This window comes from Geotrypetes seraphini, chromosome 5 (genome assembly GCF_902459505.1).
Source record: "Geotrypetes seraphini chromosome 5, aGeoSer1.1, whole genome shotgun sequence".
Taxonomy (NCBI): Eukaryota; Metazoa; Chordata; class Amphibia; order Gymnophiona; family Dermophiidae; genus Geotrypetes; species Geotrypetes seraphini.
In genome coordinates this window covers 178,360,991-178,379,703 of record NC_047088.1, presented here as the reverse complement: position 1 = coordinate 178,379,703, position 18,713 = coordinate 178,360,991, and positions in this window count along the sequence as shown.

The following is an 18,713-nucleotide window of genomic DNA, read 5'->3' as shown; positions in this document are numbered from 1 at the left end:
CCGGTTGCGTCAGAGATGACCTTTGCGGCAGAAACACGCAGCTTCAACGCTCTAGCTCAGGGGTGCCCACACTTTTTGGGCTTGTGAGCTACTTTTAAAATGACCAAGTCAAAATGATCTATCAACAATAACATTTTTTAAAAAAACACAAAGCACACTGTACGCTGAGAAAATGTTAATTATCATTCCTATTCTGGGTTTTTTTCAAATAGGTCAAGGAAGATGACTCTATGCACTGTCACTTCAGTAACAACCATATAAAAATAGACAAAACCCCCCCCTCCCTTTTTACTAAAGCACAATAGCAGTTTTTAGCGCAGGGAGCTGCGCTGAATGCCCAGGGCTGCTCTCGACGCTCATAGGCTCCCTGCGCTAAAAAACGTTATTGTGGTTTAGTAAAAGGGGAGCCATAGTGCAAAATATAGACAGCAGATATAAATTCAGACACATTTTGATCACTAAATTTAAAATAAAATCATTTTTTCTACTTTGTTGTCTGGTGATTTCATGAGTCTCTGGTTGCACTTTCTTCTTCTGACTGTGCATCCAATCTTTCTTCCCTTCTTTCAGCCTGTATGCTTCCTCTCCTCCAGACCTCATTCCCTCCCCCAACTTTTTCTTACTCTCTCCATGCCCTTTCTTTCTCCCTGCCTCCCTTTCTTTTTCTCTGTTTCCCTTCTTTCCTTCTGTCTCCCTGCCCTCTTTCTTTCTCCCTGTCCTCCGCCAAGCCATTGCCGCCGCCATCGGGGAATAGCCCCCACAAGTCACCGCCATCGGGTAACATGCCCCAAAGCCGCTGCCACCCCAAGCTCTCTTTCCCTGCGTCTTCCTTGCATCGGGCTGACCAGCATTCCTCTCCCCGACGTTAATTCTGCCGTCGGAGAGGAAGTTCCGCACAGCTAGGCAGAGTTTGGCTGGCCCAAACTTCCTCTCCGATGGCAGAATTGACGTCGGGGAGAGGAATACTGGTCGGCTCGATGCACCACAGAAGAGAGAAGACGGGTCCTACACCATGGATACAGATTTGAGACCCCCTAAGAACCCCCGAATAAAGAAGACAGGGATCATCGTTGGAGATTCCATCATAATGTTCTCACTTTAAAAATGCAAAAAAAATAAAAATTTTTGTCCGTTAACCTGTGAAATGCAAACAAGAATGACTCCAACAATGATCTGTAGAGATTGAACATTAGAAGCTGAAAGCAGGAGAGGCTCAGAAGAATCGAAAGCAAAGCATACATAGTATCCTGTTAATAAACACACCTCAAACTTGCCCTGTATCAACCTCTATTTCAGTACTTAGATCCATACACATAGCTCTACCCATGCACTTCGATCTTGCCCTGCAGCAACTCTACCACCGGGCTCTTGCCAATGCATCTCAGTCCTGCCCTGCAGCACCCATTCTTCTAGTTCACTTTTTCTCCTTGCCCTGGAGTCTTTCTACTGGAGAGTGTGATCATACTGGTGTTAGGAAGCTATGACCCTTGCTCCTTCTCCATTAGGATGGCAGGCCGGTTTAGTTGGTTCTAAATTTCTTTTCCTCTGATGCAGGGTCTCCCATTCCCCCACTATGTAGTAGACTTGCATCTCTCTAGTTCTAGGGCTTAATGTAAGCAGGGTCTCTTCATACATTAACAGGGTGGCTGAGAGGGGGGGAAATCTGTTTCTCCATAGTCCTTCCCCAAGCCAGGGATTTGTTCTCTTGAGACCGGTTCCCTAGGTAGAGAGGCCTTTGTTTCTGGCGGGGGTGGTCTCTGCCTCACTCTCTGTTTGAATGCCTATTGGAAGATGAGGGGGGTTAGCCCTCCCTCTGACCCAGAGACAGCAGTTTTAGCTGTTCTCTATCTAGCAGCCCATCAAGTCTCTGAATGGGAGGGGGAGGGGATTAGATAGGGCTACTCTGGTATTCAGGTCTCCCTACTTTCCCCCAATTAAGGTCTTTCTTGCCACCCCTTCTCTCTGGTACACTCTCAACCCCGGGTGAGGGTCTCGTTCTCTCTCTTAACCCCTCCCTCTCTCAATGCGTCACTCCGTCCTGTTCAACCGGTATCCGGTGGGGGATGGCGTTGGAGGCTACTCTGTTCTCTACAGCGCTGGAAAGAGACACTGAGGAGACCGGCTCGGGGGAGGGAGCAACAGCCTGTGAATGAGCAGCGTAGGGGCGGTGCCAGAGGATTGGAGGTGGGGTAGCGCGCTGCAAAAGTGCGGCTCATGACAGCGCGCACGGATGTTGGCGTGGCGGATGGAGGTGGAAAGGAAATGAGATGGCAGGGCGACACAGAATTGATGTCGGGGAGAGGAAGGCTGATCAGCCCGGTAGAATTTTCTGGACCTGGCCGGCTGTGCACCCCCCTAAGGCTTCCCCCTGGGTGGACCGCCCCCCCCCCCTGCACCCCCTTGGTACGCCACTGCATAAAACCCTGGCCTACATTTGTGGTACCAAGACAGCTGGCTCCTCCCCAGCACTATGTAAAATCATATCTGACACGTGAGGTCTGCCACCTTTGCACCAGGCTGGCAAGTGACCAGGAGATATTCAGCCCACCAGTCACCCAGCTATCTACATGCCTAACTACAACAGCTGTCCTAACCCTTTCCTCCTGTGCAGAAGCCCCTGGAGACACATCCTCGGTGTGAGAGGATATTGCATCTCCTGGTAGGCAGGTCCTAGCTACAGGATTATTTCCTACTTCACCAGGATGATGGTTTCCTTCTAGGAGACCTCTCTCTGCCGGCTGCCAGACCGGAGGTGGGACTTCTCTACAACATCCCTGTAGGTCTCCTCTATGTACTTCTCTGTCTCCCTCAGCTCCTCCAAGTCTGCTACTCTAGCCTCAAGAGAATGTACTCATTCTCTGAGAGCTAGCAGCTCTTTGCAGCGAGCACACACCTATAACTTCTCGCCAGCCGGGAGAAAATCATACAGGATAGCCTGTCAATGTGCCTGTCTCCTCCTATAATAATATTCTATCTTCTGCTCTTGACATTCCCTTCTACTATTCCTCTTTTTTTGTAGTGTACGAGTAACAAACCCAAGCCTTAGCTGACCTTCAGAATCTGCTACATATATTATTGTGCCCATTCTGCTCAGCACCTTTGGCTAAAATCACATACCCGTGCTTCATACATTTTCAAATTCTTGCTGATCTCCTTCCAATCTGCTCATGCTCTTGCCAAACAAGTGTATTCATTTGACAAACTCTCTTGTTGCCATCTCTTATTATCTCTTTGCCATACTGAACTTCCTTCTCAAAGTGTCTCCAGCTCTTATCTCGCCTTTATTCTGTCTAGACCAGTGAATTGCAAGCTGTGTACCACGGCACGCTAGTGTGCCACGGCAAGATTTGAAGTGTGCCGTGAGATGCCGGTGAAGAAGCTGACTGCCTACAGGATGTGCCTCTCGCAGAGAGAGGCACGTCCTATAAACAGTCAGCTGGCACTGGCACCTCTACTCCTCTCTACACCTCTCCTGTTGACCCCATCCCACTGCTGGCTCAAAGCCCCATCTGCAGAACTTTTGCGCATGCGTAGATATCGAAGTGATGATCTCATGCATGTTAATGACATCATCATGACAACATCCATGCACTTCCAGGTGCCCTTGAGTTGCAGCCACCCGTTTAGTGTGCAGCGGCTGGAAATAGTTTGTGATACACTGGTCTAGACGATGGCTGTGTACTTTGGTTACAAGGTTCACAAACACATTCAGGCCTGCTTTTTTTATCATTCAGTTTGAAATATATATTGCATGAACTTGTTGAGTGTGTTGGTGTGCAATAATGTTCCACATTTGGATATGTCTACAAAAAGCATTTAAGACTTACCCAGAAGAAACCTCTAACATATTATTTCTCTCTATAATAAGCAGATTAGTAAATCTAAAATTTGAATTAAAAAAACGAACAAACAGGGTTGATAAATATTCTTATAGAAGCACTACAAGTAACCAGATCTGTGCCTTAATTAATAAAAGAACTCACAGCTAAATGTAGTCACAGCACTATTCCATGGAGCATGCTGGTAAACTTAAAACAAACTCTAGAGCAGCAAGCTTATACTCACTGTGTTGAGGTCAAAGGTCACAAATCACATAAAACATTAAACACTGCTTTAAAAAAGTCATACTTAAAACTCCCATCAGGAGTCTTAAGAAGCTCAAAAATGTAATAACCTTCAGGCTATTCTGATCAAAAGCGCATTTAGAAGCTGCGGTGTGCATTAAAAAATAGTGATTTTTTTGGTGATCCCTTCAAAAATCAAAGAAAAAGGCAGAATCTGAAAGAGGGTGCTGTGCCGTCCTGGAATCACAAAAAAAAAGCACAAAATTGCTGCTTAAATCATTCAAAAATTGCTAAAACGTTGAAAAATTCAATGTGTTCCAGCAGCAAATTTGTGCATGTCAATGATGCAGTGATGACATCGTCAGCATTGGTGCACATCAAGGAAACCACTGGTAACATGTCTTTATGAAGAAAAAAACATCAATTGAACATTCACTAAAGATTTGCCCTATACTGCACCTTGATGCCCTGTGGGTATCAGTTCCAGGTTTCCTCTACTCCCTCTCTCTGATAAATGAAGCTTCCTCTCCCACAGGTTCTTAACTCCTCCCATCCCCATCCTTACTCTCATCTCTTACCCAGGATAGTACCCCGCCCCCCTTGAGCTGTCACAAGAGGTCATGTTAGTACTCTGGGAAGGGTGCTGCAAGAGGCAGGAATTAAGTTGTTGCACTTCTGCCCACAATGACTACCACTGGAACACTAGGGATCCAGGTAGATCCAGGAGACCTACCTGTATGGCTGAGGGACTTGGGAGGAGGTTTTCCAGGAAGAAAAGGGAGAGACTGTAGTTTTCAGGCTGGGAGGGAGGGGTCTTTGTAGTGGTGGCAAGAAAGGGTTCAAAAAATGTGGTTGTTGGCTCGATATTCAGAACTGGCACCTGTCGAGCTGAGTGGCCTAATTTAGGACAAGTAGCATAGTAAGGGGGGGGCCGAGGGAGGTGGTCTGCCCCGGGCGCCATGTTGGTAGGGGGTTCCGGCATCCCTCCTCCTCTTTGCTCCCCGCCTCCTCTCCATGCATGCGCCCCCTTCCCTTCCCCCATACCTCTAGCTGAAGTTGTTGTTCGCGGTGGTCAACAATGTGCTCTTCACGATCCCGTGCCGCACATTGGAAGCGACATTAGATGGAGAGCCAACGGGGTTATGAAGCGCACGTTATTGACCACTATGAGCAACAAAGGAAGGGAAGGGGGGTATGCACAGCAGGTAGGATTGGGGAAGGAGCGGAGAGGTGCGGAGATGAGGGCAAGGGAGGGGTGCCACTGCCACGGGTGCCTCTCACCCTCGCTATGCCACTGTTTAGGGCAGCATTTAAAATGTCCCAAACTAGGCTTCTAAACTTGCTGATGCTGGCACTGAATACTGTCAGCACCCCCATTATCCCAGAATCCTCCCTAGTTCCTCCCCCTGTGCAGCCCATAACCTACCCACTTATTGGTTAGGTTGTCTGAGAGGATATTTAGTGACACTTTCCATTTAAGTTTTGCTGAATATCCCCACTTAGGTGGCGGGAAGTGATTTCAGTGGGGAGGGGGATGCATCTGCCTGCTTAAATCACTTTGAAAATTGGCCAGACTGTGCACAAAGGCCCTGATTCTATAAACAGTGCCTAACTTGTAGGCGCCATTGAGCACAATAGTCAATCATCCGCTGGCTGCTGTTTATAAAATTGCATCTAGTGGTGTCAATAGATATTAACTATGTCAATTCTACTCAATTTGTAACATTTTTTTAATAATCATTGTAAACCGCATAGAATTTCACAGTCTTTCGGTATATAAACCGTTATTATTATTATTATTAAGCAGCCTTAGGCACCGGTAGGTGTTGAAACCTTAGGCGAACTCCCAGTGGCATAGCTAGCGCTTGGTTCCAATAGCTACTAAGCTGTCAGCATATACAATAAATGGAGAAAAACCAAATTCTCTGTTTATCATCTCTTTAGAACTTAGCAGTTTTTGGAAAAGTCATCTATTGCCCGTACTGAGACAATGCACGTTTTGGTAGAAATTACGTTTCAATAATATGAACGATGGCTCATCCAGTCTGCCCAAAAGTCACATTAACGGTCTCACAAATTAAATACTGGGCCAGTAACAGTGGCTGAATTATGGAAGAGAGCATAGGTAGCAGAGAGGATTGGGGGGGAATGGGGGGAGAAGGGAGGATGTGAGGTAAGGTGGGTATGATAAGGTTGAAAGAATGAGCATTGGATTTTGTTAGGGAGAAAATCAGGAGATGATTGGTGAATGGATGTGGCTTTTGATTGGTGGAAGGATGAGCGAGAGTTTAGGACTGTGAGGATTGAATGTTTAATTATTGGTTTCAGGGGAGGAGAGGGTGGTGAGGGTGCTGGCAAGTGGGGATAGTGAGGGAAAGGGATGGGAGTGAAGAAAATTGTAAATTTTTATGAATTCTGTTGACTTTTGTGCTTGGTGGCTTACTTGGTTTTTGTGGTGCATGGCTGGGCTGGTTTGTTCCTTTGTGGTTCCTTTGTGAACGGAGTTGTCAGCTGAAGCGTTCTTGCCCTCTTTATCGGACTGACTTCATCTTGTCAACATTGTAGGAGACTCCTGGGTAAGATTTTGATTGGTAGCGGTAAACGCAGGACTGCGCTGTAGGAGCAGCTGTGTGTTTGCTAATTGCTGCAGTCTGGAGTGGGAGTTTCTTGCATCGCAGTATTGAGTGGAGGTGGGCAGGTACTTGTTTCCTGTGTACGCAGCTTGCAGGTGTCTCGACGCTGCATAGGGGCGGCTGGATTGTATCCTGTTATGAGGTACAGCTGACCGGCGTCGCAGCTGGGGAGTCTGCTGTGTTGGGTCTAGCGGTTATGTTGTGCTGTATCTGCCTGGCTGTACGATTTCGGAGAGGAAGAGGCTCTGGAGTTGCTGGTATATATTGGGCTGTTCAGCATTTGCATGGCCTGTGCGGTTCTGGAGCAGTATTGTGAGGAGTGTTCCTGTCAGTGGCTGCCGGGTTGGTGGGTGAGTGTTTGCTGAGCAGTCTTCAAGTTTCAAGTTTATTAGGTGTTTATATACTGCCTATTAAGGTTATCTAAGCGGTTTTACAATCAAGTACTTAAGCATTTTCCCTTTGTGTGGCTGCCTATTGCTTTTGGGTTGGGGAGAATTAGGCTGGGAGGTTTGCTCCTTTGCTGCTGTTGCTTGTCATTTCTTTTGTGGCCAGGAATTTTTGGGGGGATTCTCATAAAGTGCTTGTGTGGCCCTGCTTGTGGGTGCGGTCCTAAGACAAGTAAGGACAGTAAGACTCGGAGGGTATCAACTAGTTAGCGGAAAATGCCCGGTGAAGATGTGCGTGGCTGGTGGAGGGGCATTCTCATGGGTGATGACTTGTGCCAGAGGTGGGTCTCATCGACAGTCATCTTGTGCAGCTGTGGCTGGCCCTGTGGTTCCTGTTGCCTTGGGGCTGCGTATGGCTGTACAGGAAGTGATGCAGGAGGATGGTGAGGTCCCAGGTTCATTTGGCTTGTCTGCTGGTTCCTTGGTACTGACTGTTGGTGAGTTGAGTCAATGTGATGATTTGTTTCATGGGATGGGTTTGCAGGAAGGGAGGGCTGGTCCAGTGTGGGTGTGGGTGTGGGTTTTATAGGGGGGTTGGGTTGGAGGGGGGGTAGAAGTCTTTGGGTAAGACCTTCAGAGACAAGAAATTTTTGAAGAGATTGCAACATGTTGTTAAGCACTTAGATTGTGAGAAGTGGAGTAAAAGGAAGTCTGTGGGTAGTGTTTTGCAGATATGGGAATCCTCTGATTTCCGGGATTCATCCCAATCCCCTTATTCCTCCTCTTCTGATGTGGTGCTGGTGGTTGGGCATCCAGGGTTGGTGCCTTATGCGGGTGATGTGGATCAGATTTCTTGTAGTGGCATATGTTATCTGCTATTGCTCCTTTGGATGGTCTGTTGTCCCAGAAGTGGCGTCGGATGATTTTGAATGGGCGTTATGTAGATTTCTTTTCTTTAATGGAGCATGAGCAGGAGGGTTTTGACAAAAAGAAGGGTGAAGGAAAAAAGAAAAAGATGCGAGTGTCCAAGATTTTTTTTAATTGGTTGTTGGAGTTCAATATTTATTCCAGCATTCCTGGGGAGTGAAGCCTCATTTATATCCTAGCTTACTGTGGTATGGGGATATGATTTTGTGGTCTTATCACACATATGGTGGCTGGGCTTGGCTAAATTATGATGAGCATTTTCGTCATAGTTTGGCTAAGGACAAGTCAGAGGCTTGGGGTTTCTGCAATGTGGACTTCTGGTTATCTGATATGATGGTGGGTCACCCCCTTCCTTTTTTCATGGTGGCACCCTTCGGGAGCTACAGGGGAACATGGCTCATGGGGTGGGGGGTCTCCTTAAGAAGATATGGATCTCAGTTTGGAGGGCATATGGGGGGAGTTGGGAGAGGTAGGTCCGTTAGTTGGCCAGGTAGCCAGCGCGGATCAACATTCGGGGCACCTTGCTTCCAGTTCAATTCCGGTCATTGTGAGCACCCCGGGTGTTGCTTTCTTCACAAATGTAGCCAGAGTACCGGCCGTCACCCAGCAGTTTGGTGTATGGGGGTGTGGGAAAGGGGCCAGTCAATCAGGTTCGTGGGGCCAGAAGCATCCGGGGTGGTTGGGCAAGGCTCCTTCCCCCATTAATTTGAAGGTATTAGAACAAATTTTGGCCCTCTATCCTAACCGTTCAGATGCCAGTTTACTGTGGGGTGGGCCTTCTTTGGTACATCATTGTAAAAATGCTAATTCCATGCGGATTCATGCTGGGTTGGTTAAGGATAAGTTGGACAAGGAGATTAGTTTAGGGAGAATTGTGGGGCTTTTCCGGGATCCTCCCTTGGATAATTTGATGCTTTCTCCTTGGGGGTAGTGCCAAAGAAAGAGTTCCGTCTCATTCATAATTTGTCCTTCCCTTTGGGTAACAGTGTGAATGCCTTTATTAATCCCAGTTATTGTTTGGTACAATATGCTTCTTTTGACTCTGCTGTTGACATGTTGCATTCACTGGGGTGTGGGGCATTGATGGCTAAAGCGGACATTGAGTTTGCTTTTCGTTTGCTGCCTGTACATCCTCAGTCTTTTTATTTGTTAGGTTTTCATTTTGAGGGTCAATTTTATGTTGATAAGTGTATGCCTATGGGTTGCTCGGTTTCCTGCGCCTGTTTTGAGACATTTGCTACTTTTTTAAATTGAGTGGCGGAACAGAGGTCGGGGCATGCTTCTATGGTACATTATTTGAATGATTTTTTTATTTGCGGGTGCTGCTTTGTCGGGGCAGTGTGAACACATAGTCGCTATTTCCAGAGTGTTATGCGGGAGTTGGGTGTGCCCCTGGCTGCTGAAAAGTCTGAGGGCCCTTGCTCTTGTCTGGTTTTTCTGGGTATTGAATTGGCTTTGGTGCAGATGATGTCCAGGTTGCCCAGGGAAAAGGTGTTAGCACTGCAGGTTGCGATTGACGGAGCGTTGCAGAAGAGCAAGTAAACTTTGCAGGACATTCAATCTCTTGTGGGTAGTTTTAATTTTGCTTCTAGGGAGATTGTGATGGGAATGTTTTTTTCCCGCCGTTTGGCTTTACTGACTAGGCTTTATTGACTAAAGGGGTTTTGAAAAAGTACTCTCATATTAGGCTTCCCAGATAGGTTAAAGAAGATCTTCGTTTGTGGCAGACTTTTTTATCCAGCTTCAATGGGACTTGTGTTTGGCAGAAGCCAGCAGTATCTGCATTGGACTTGCAGTTATTTACTGATGCGGCAGACAGTCATGGTTTTGGGATATTTTTCCAGGGTGCTTGGTGCACGCAGCTTTGGCCGGAGTGGTGGTGGGCCACGGGTTGGTGTACCAATGTGCCATTCCTAGAACTTTTTCCTGTTTGGGTTGCTATGATGTTGTAGGGTGGGCAGTTGCAGAATAGGAGAGTGATTTTGCATTCTGACAATGTAGCAGTGGTGGAAGCTATTAATAAGCAAACTGCCCATTTTCCTTTGTTGGTGGAGCTGTTGTGCTTGATAGTTTTGTTATGCCTTCAGCTTAATTTATCGCTGGGGGATAGACATGTGCCTGGAGTTTGTAACAATGTAGCTGTTGCTCTTTCTCGTTTCCAGTTTGTGCGTTTTCGAGCATTGGTTCCGGCAGCAGACCAGGCCCCAACAGCTCTGCCAGAGGATTTTTGGAAGCATGTCCAGACATCTTTACGAAATTGATGATGAATTCTTTGGCAAAAAGTACTTGGAGGGGATATACTATGGGTTGGTCCTGTTTTCAGTCAATTCTGCAAGGGTTTGGGACAGACCCTACATGTGCAGTTGATGAGTTATGTGTGATGAATTTTATTTTGTTTGCTCATGTGCAGGGTTGGTCAGTTGGAGTGGTATGTCAAGCATTGTTGGCCGTTTCCTTTGTTTTTAAGATGGGTGGTTGGAGTGACCCAACAGCTTCATTTTTGATAAGAAAGCTGATGTCTGGTTATGTGTGGGTTGGGGTAGCTTCCCAGTCCCGCATGGTGCGGCTGCCAATTTCACCTGAGCTTTTACAGCACTTGTTGGATGCCTTGGTGCAAGTTTCTTTTGAAGTTTCTCTCTTCAGGGTTGCATTTGCGGTGACTTTCATTGGGGCTATGCGGATGAGTGAATTGGTTGCACCTGCCAAGACATCATTGGAGGACACCGGTTTATTATTGTCTGATGTACGGGTGGGATCTTAGGATTTTCATTTATGCATTAGACGCTCCAAGACTGATCAGCTGGTCAAAGGGGTGTGGATTCATTTGCATATGTCTTCACACTTATCTTTATGTCCTGTTTCTCTGGCTCAGTCTTATATGGTGGTTTATATTGGTTGGTGCATGTAGATGGGGTACCCCTGACTCACTTCAAATTTGCAGCTATGCTGAAGAAAGTTCTTAGGTGAGTGGACTTAGATCCTTCTGTGTTTGGTACTTATTCTTTTCAAATTGGGGCTGCTTCCTTTGCTGCGGGAAGGGGTGGGTCCCCTAAGTTTATCCGCCGCATAGGTCGGTGGAAGTCTAATGCATATTTGAGCTATGTTCGTGATGTCTGATTAACTTTGTTTTCTTTAGTTTCAGGAAGTCTCGCTCTGCCTATTAACTGCCGTATATGGCTCTGCAGGCATTCCTACATCTATTGGGCTGGGAGGCATGCAGCGGAGTCCCGTTGGGGTCCAATTTAGGCCTGTCAGCCTTGGGAATTGAGACTCAATGGCTGGAACTTCGTGGGATGCTCTGGGAGCAGTTGATGCCAGCGTTCCTAGTAGCTCAATGCTACTCCTATCCTGATTTGATTTTATTACATTTGGAAGGGAATGATTTGTGTACTGTGAAGGGGATTGATCTTATACGCCGTATACGATGTGATTTTATGATTTTGGCTTGCTGTAAGCCCCTCACTCTTGTGGTATCGTCTCAAATTATTCCTAGATTGGTATGGCTGGGGGGGGGGGCACGGAGTAGCAAAAAGATTAAGCGTTTGCTCAAGAGAGTGAATGTGGTGGTAGCAAAGTTTGTTAGTTCTTTGGGGGGGGGGGGGGTTAGATTTGCATCATGAGTTACTTATGGTAGACTGTCCTGGGCTTTATCATCTGGATGGTGTTCATTTGTTGGATATCGGTTTGGATATCTTTTTGAGTTCTATTCAAGACCTTTTAGAATCTATATTTGGGACATGTGTTGGCCGCAGCTAGTGTAGAATGTGTCACATTTGCATCACAATACCCAATCATGCCCAATTTGGGGGAGCGGTGACAAGCTTATGCTGTCACTGCAGTGGCAGAAATTGGGTATTCCAGGCAGTCATGATTGGTTTATGTTATGTATACAGGGATTGATGGAAGGGCATCTACTTGTGTGTGATACCGCCACGTGTATTGGTGAGGCTGGGCGGCACCACAGGTCTCATGGGGGAGGAGGGAAAGGGTTGGATCAATGTGAAGAAAACACTAGATGAATTTGTGGGGGCTGTCAGCTAGGACGTTACTGACTAGCTGACATGGATTGGGTTTGCTGAAAACTGCTCTGGGAAATATGAATGTATTTATAGCCATGCTTTAATTTTTATGGCATTGTTAAATAAAGCTGTGGCCATAATTTATTTATCCACTAAGATAAGTTTGAGGAGTATTTATTTACTGGAGTTAATTTTAGGTATGAGCGATGAAAGAAATGTGAATGCCCAATGTTATAAATTCATGATTAAATTGTCTTTTTATATATATATATATTTCTGGGACATAGACCATAGAAGTCCGTCCAGTACTGTTCTTAGGTTCCAACTACTGGAGTTGCTGTCGAAGCTCAGTCTAGACTATCCAAACCATCTTGTCATTTGCAGGATCCAGACCATAAAAGTCTGCCCATTAATGTCCTCACATTTCAAATTACTGGAGTTACCACTGAAGCCCTCCCCAGCTCATCCTAAACCAAATTACCATACACAGGACCCAAACCATGCAAGTCTGCCTAGTACCAGCCTTAGTTCTTCATTTTATACCATTCAATTTCTAATTAGAGATCCTCTCTGTTCATTCCATGCATTTTTTTGAATACCATCACCATTTTCATCTCCATCACCTCCTCGGGAGGGCATTCCAGGCATCAACCACCCTCTCCATGAGAAAGAATTCCCTAACACTCCTCCTAAGTCTACCGCCCTGCAAACTCAACTCACGCCCTCTAGTTTTACCATTTTCCCTTCTCTGGAAATTTTTTTTTTTCTATATTAATACTTTAAGCATTTAAATTTGTGTATCATTTCTTCCCTGATGTCTGTTTCATATCTCCACTTTAAGGAAAGCATGTACTATGTACAAGTAGTGCACAGTGTTACTGACAAACAACATTCATTTGAAATGACTACCCATCCTTAATATGGTTTATGCACTCATCTGTCTATCCTACCTAAGAGCTCTTTTATAAAATTATTCTCCATAAAATATCTGCACCTCAGTAAAAGCCACTTGTGCAAAAAAAACATGCAGGATTTACCCAGATCAAACTGAATAATGCATTTATGACTGTCACAGTATTAAATAATGCAAATAAAACCAGCATGTATAAAGCGGCTAATTATTCTGTTGAAGATGCTTATCATTTGAGTTTCTCTTTCCTAATGGCAATTCAATAATTTGACTTCTTTGCAACATTTTATAAATCTATAGTTTCAGCTGGAAGTGAAAGACAAAATACATGTATATTGATTACTTCTTATTATCTTTTGTGGAAGATGGAACTGAATTTGATACTGACAATCCATAAGGTGCAGGCACACATTTTACTTTGCCTTTTCATTGATTAGCTGGGAATAGACCCGGGACTTCTGTCACTTTGTTGAATGATGTCTGGATAGTTACATTGCAAATCATAAATCAATTCTATTCAGAGGACTGCAGACAACAAAGTCAATAGTAGGCCATGAAAGCACATATAACAGGAACCATAATAAAGGAAATGTAGGATTTTGAAAAAATATATACAATACACTATGAACTGAAAAAAACACACACCAAAGTGGGTTTTTTTTTTTTGTCATAACTTCCACAGAACTCAGCCAATTCTTATGAAATTTAGGGCTCCTTTTACTAAGCTGTGCTAGCGGTTTTAGCGTACGCTAAATTGCCGCACACGCTAGACGCTAACGCCTCCATTGAGCTGGCGTTAGTTATTGGCGCATAGCGTGGGGTTAGCGCACGCGGCCCATGTAGCGTGTGCTAAAAACGCTAGCGCACCTTAGTAAAAGGAGCCCTTAGTGTGTCGTGTACTGAATGAAGTTGATGTAAAATGTTGTAAATATTTCCCACTGCACCACAACACTACCTTGTGAAAATAAATTGTTGCTATGGGATGCGCACAGAAGCAGACGATAGTTTGTAAACAGTCTCTGTATTAAAATGGTTTTCAAAGCAGAAGATTGAATTCTGATAAAGAACTTGGTACTGCTAAAAGGTTAAAGCAGTTGACGATTGTTGAAAGAGTTGCCACAGAAGGGTTGGAATAAAAATGTCCTCAATGTGCTGCTATGCAAGATCCGAGTGTCGAGCACTGTGGATTATAAGCCAGGCAGCAGACTACCGCATTCAATTCACACACAAGAACATATTAACATTGTACATAATCTTGTACTGAGCCAGGAGGACATGCTGCAAACACACTAAACAACTCAGCAAATAGCAAGAGAAGCAGGAATAAGCAAAACTATGGTTAGGATAGTTCATGATGATCTGAAATTAAAGTATATTAAAAAGTGTCATGCCCAAGAGTTAACTTTACAAAACAAAGACACATGCCTGGAACGGTGCAAGCAGCTTTTGACCAAGTACACGGAGCACAGCATCAGCTTCATCTGGATTACAGATGAAAAAAATATTTACAGTAGCTCCACATACAGAATGATCAACTGTACGTGCCTTCAACAACACTGAAGCATGAGATTAATGCCAAATGCCTACTACGGACCTGCCTGACCTTCAGCCAATCAGTCATAGTCTCAGTCACAATCTTGGATTCACAGATATGTTCTTCATCAATCCTGGGGTTAAGATCAAGAGCACATACTACCGGGATGTCCTCTTGATGCAGAAGCTGTTGCCAGTGATATGTTGCATATAGGGAGACTACTTTATCTTCCAACAGGACAATGCCCCAGCACTTCGGGCAAAGGATACAATAGAACTGGAATAGCGGGAGACCCCTAACTTCACTGGTCCAAACCTAAACCCCACTGACTATCATATCTTGGGGTTGATATAGGAAAGTGTCTACCAGACAGCAATATACAGTATGACATCAAAGATCCCAAACAGCATGTGTGCGTTTGTGGGCATTTTTTCACCCATAAGACTCTTAAGACTCCTGAGGCAAGCAGGTTGAGGCCGAAACATGTACATGTCGAGTCATTGAGTTTGAACCGTTCAGTTATTTGATGAATAAAGGACTTTTATGTAACAAATAGTGTTCACCAATCTTGTTAGGACATATCCACTCTTTGTCTTGCGACTTTGAGTTTGTGGATTTGGTTCTCCTGTATTTATCTTTCTTGCTTGGCAAGACATTGACTGTGCTTTAACACTGGGGACTTGTAGAATCCGCAGCAGTCATGAACTCTGGTACGTCATCTGCTGTAGTGCTGCCTTCTTAACTTTAAAAGCTCAAAAGAATAAAACTCTATCTATACTCCTCACTTTCGTTTAAAGTGCTCCCCTAATGGCTGTGACTTAATATGTCATACCTTTTAGGATTTACTTTCTAAAAGAAAAGCTATTTAATTTCCCTGACTATTAAATCCTATTCTCAGTACCGACCCTACTCTACGCTGGGTTTTACTAAAGGGTGGTAGACGTTTTTACCGTGTGCTGGTGAGGTAAGTGCTCTAATGTTCATAGATTTCATATGAGCATTGAAACATTTACTTCGCTGGCTTGTGGTAGAAACCTCTATTGCCATTTAGTAAAAGGAGCCCCAAAAGAACTGTGTGGTGGTAGTGTTGGCACAATGCATTCAGCTCAGCAGGCACATAAACACAGGCAAACAGATTCCTCCACTTTTTAGCAGAACTATGACTCTCAATTTCAGTGCAGGCACAAACACTGTGGCTGAGTATGCCAACCACCCCCTTTCACAAACTTTGAAGTACTCATATCCAAAGTTTTTCAAATGAAATATTTCCCTTAGTGCACAACCAAAAGGCTAAGAACACACATTAGCAACTTCTTGTTTACATTACTTCTGAATAAAACAGGTTTCATAAGCCGCTTTCTACTTATGTAGCACTGGTTTACAGGCATGTCAAAGATTGCATGCTAGCTCACAAACACCTCCATCTTGCCTAGTCCTATCTCCTCACAACCCCCATCTGATACCACAATCTGATCCTCCTCCTCCAAGTGAAACCTCATCACCCAAGCACAAGCCCTGAAACACCAATACCTCTCACCCTCCCCCCATCTGCAGACCCTACCTGAAACCTACCTTGTGGTCTCCTTAATGTTCTTGTGGCCAAAATAGGAGCAGTACCCCTCCTCCTTTCCTGAGCCTATATTAAGTTTAGTGAGTCCCCTAGTTGTAGTTTTGCAGTACTACCACTAGGGGTCAGACTTCTATATAAGTACAATTCTATAACTATAGAAGTACTGTATCTAAGAGCTCCTTTTACAAAGCTGTGGCAGTGATTCCCCTGTGGCAAATGCCCCATGGGCGTTGGTGCATTTGCCATGGGAAAATCTTTACCGCAGCTTTGTAAAAGGTGCCCTAAGTTTCTTTTTTACTAAAGCTTAGCCTGCGCTAAAAGTTGCATAACCTATTTTATACCTATGGGCCACTTGGCACTTAGCACAGGCTAAACTTTAGTAAAAGGGCCCTAAGAGAGAAAAGTTACCAGCAGATTACTTGGACATTGATTAAATTTTGAAAACACCCTTAGCTGGGTTGTTGTTACAGATATTTGCTTATCAATTTTGATCTTAAGATTGATAGAGATAAGCATATGCCTATTTAATTAGCTTAGGATTTTTTTCCCCACCAAAAAGGTAAATTTTCCAAGGCTAACAATGTTTTCCCTCATATTCCAAAAGTAAAATAACAGAAGTGGATTTTTTTTTTCCATCACCCAGCAGCTTTGGCAGCTGAAGCACAGTTCTTTTAAAGATATCACAAGTGGCTCTTGACATATCAAGAGAGAAGATTCATATTTTCTGATCTTAGCAATCTAAAAGTATTTCTGCAAGAAAAGACTGTAAATTTACCACTGCCTGTATGTCCTGATGTAATTCTTGTTGGCAGATATGTGGAGTTAACAATAAGTTGTGCTGTAGATCTTTTTTTTTTTTTTTTTTGCTACTTTATTTCTTCCTATCTTACTCTTTTGAATTTCATTGCACTTCTTGGATTCCTGGTTTTCATTGAAATGGAATGTGAAGCAAGAGTCAGTTTTTATTTTTTATTACTTATTTATAAGTTTTTCTTTAATTACTTGCCACAGAACACCTTTGATAAAATAGAAAATGAAATATTACAATAAGAAAGGCTGGGATAGGCACGTGGGATCTCTTAGAGAGAGGGAGAGATAATGGCTACTGCGGATGGGTAGACTGGATAGGCCATTTGGCCTTTTGGACTTTATCTGCCATCATGTTTCTAGAATATCATTATGTGGAAAAAAAAATAATCTTTTAGCCTACAATATAAGGAAATATGATACAAGATGGAAGTACTGTATTTCTTTTTCTTTTTAATTTTCTCACTTGTGTTGTTAGAAAGAATATGTATTCCTTGTTTCTCCATTGACTATTATACATGATGATTGAAAAAAAGTGAACTTCTGTATTCTGTCACTTAACTTTGTTGCATAACAGCATAAATTAAGGAAATATGGGTAATCTCAATAATCATTCTATCCCGGGTTTCAACCTGCTTGACTGACATTGCTACCTGGTTGGTTAACTGCCATATAAAATTAAACATGGCCAAGACTGAGCTCCTTTCCACCTAAACCTGTCTCTCCTCATCCCCTGTTCTCTATTTCTATGAACAACACCCTAATCCTCTTTGTCTCGCCAGCTCACAACCTTGGGGTAATATTTGACTCATCTCTCTCCTTCTCTTCACATATCCAATAGGCTGCCAAAACCTGTCATTTATTTTTCTACAATTATGCTAAAATCAGACCCTTCCTTTCTGAGCACACTACCATGACCCTAATCCATACCCTCATCACCTCTTGCCTAGACTACTGCAACCTGCTTTTCACTGGCCTTCCACTCACTAAACCATCTCTCTCTCCTTCAATCAATTAGGAATTCTGCTGCACACCCTTATATTCCGTCAATGTCACTATGCCCACATTACTTCTCTCCTTAAGTCACTTCATTGGCTCCTTATCCATTTCCACATAGAGTTCAAATTCCTCTTAATGACCTACAAAGTGTATTCGCTCTGCAGCTTCTTAGTATCTCTCCTCTCTCCACCACACTCCTCCCCCCCCCCCCCCCGGGCACTCACTCATTGGAAAAATCTCTCTTGTCTGTATCCTTCTCCTATATAGCCAACTCCAGACTTTGTCCATTCTACTTTGCTGAACTGTATGCTTGGAACAAACTGCCAGGCTTCGTCTCTGGCAGTATTCAAATCCAGGCTCAAAGCCCACTTCTTTGAAGATACTTTTAGTTCAAACTCCAACCCACCTTCTAAGCACCAATATCTGACCTTATCATTCCCTCTGTAATACTCCCACCTGAGCACACTGTATTGATACACCTTCTTGTCTAGTTTGTCTGTCTTGACTAGATTGTAAGCTTTTTTTGATCAGGGACTATCTCTTCTGTGTTTTTGATGTACAGTGTTGTATATGTCTATGTAACACTATAGAAATTATTATTATTATTATTAGTAGTAGTAGTGGTAGTAAAATTATAGGTCACACTAACATGGTACACAGTACACACCCTTAGACACTTTTAAAACACTATAACTTAGATCAGTTTTTTAATATCTTTTTTAACTGTTGAAAGAACTTGACTTGAGTGTAGCCATCCATCTATTCATCCCAACAGACTCTGAATCACCCAACTTGTCCCCATCTATTTAGCTGCTCTTGGCCCCTTGGCTACATGGTATATCTATGTTACTTGAATGTTCTAAT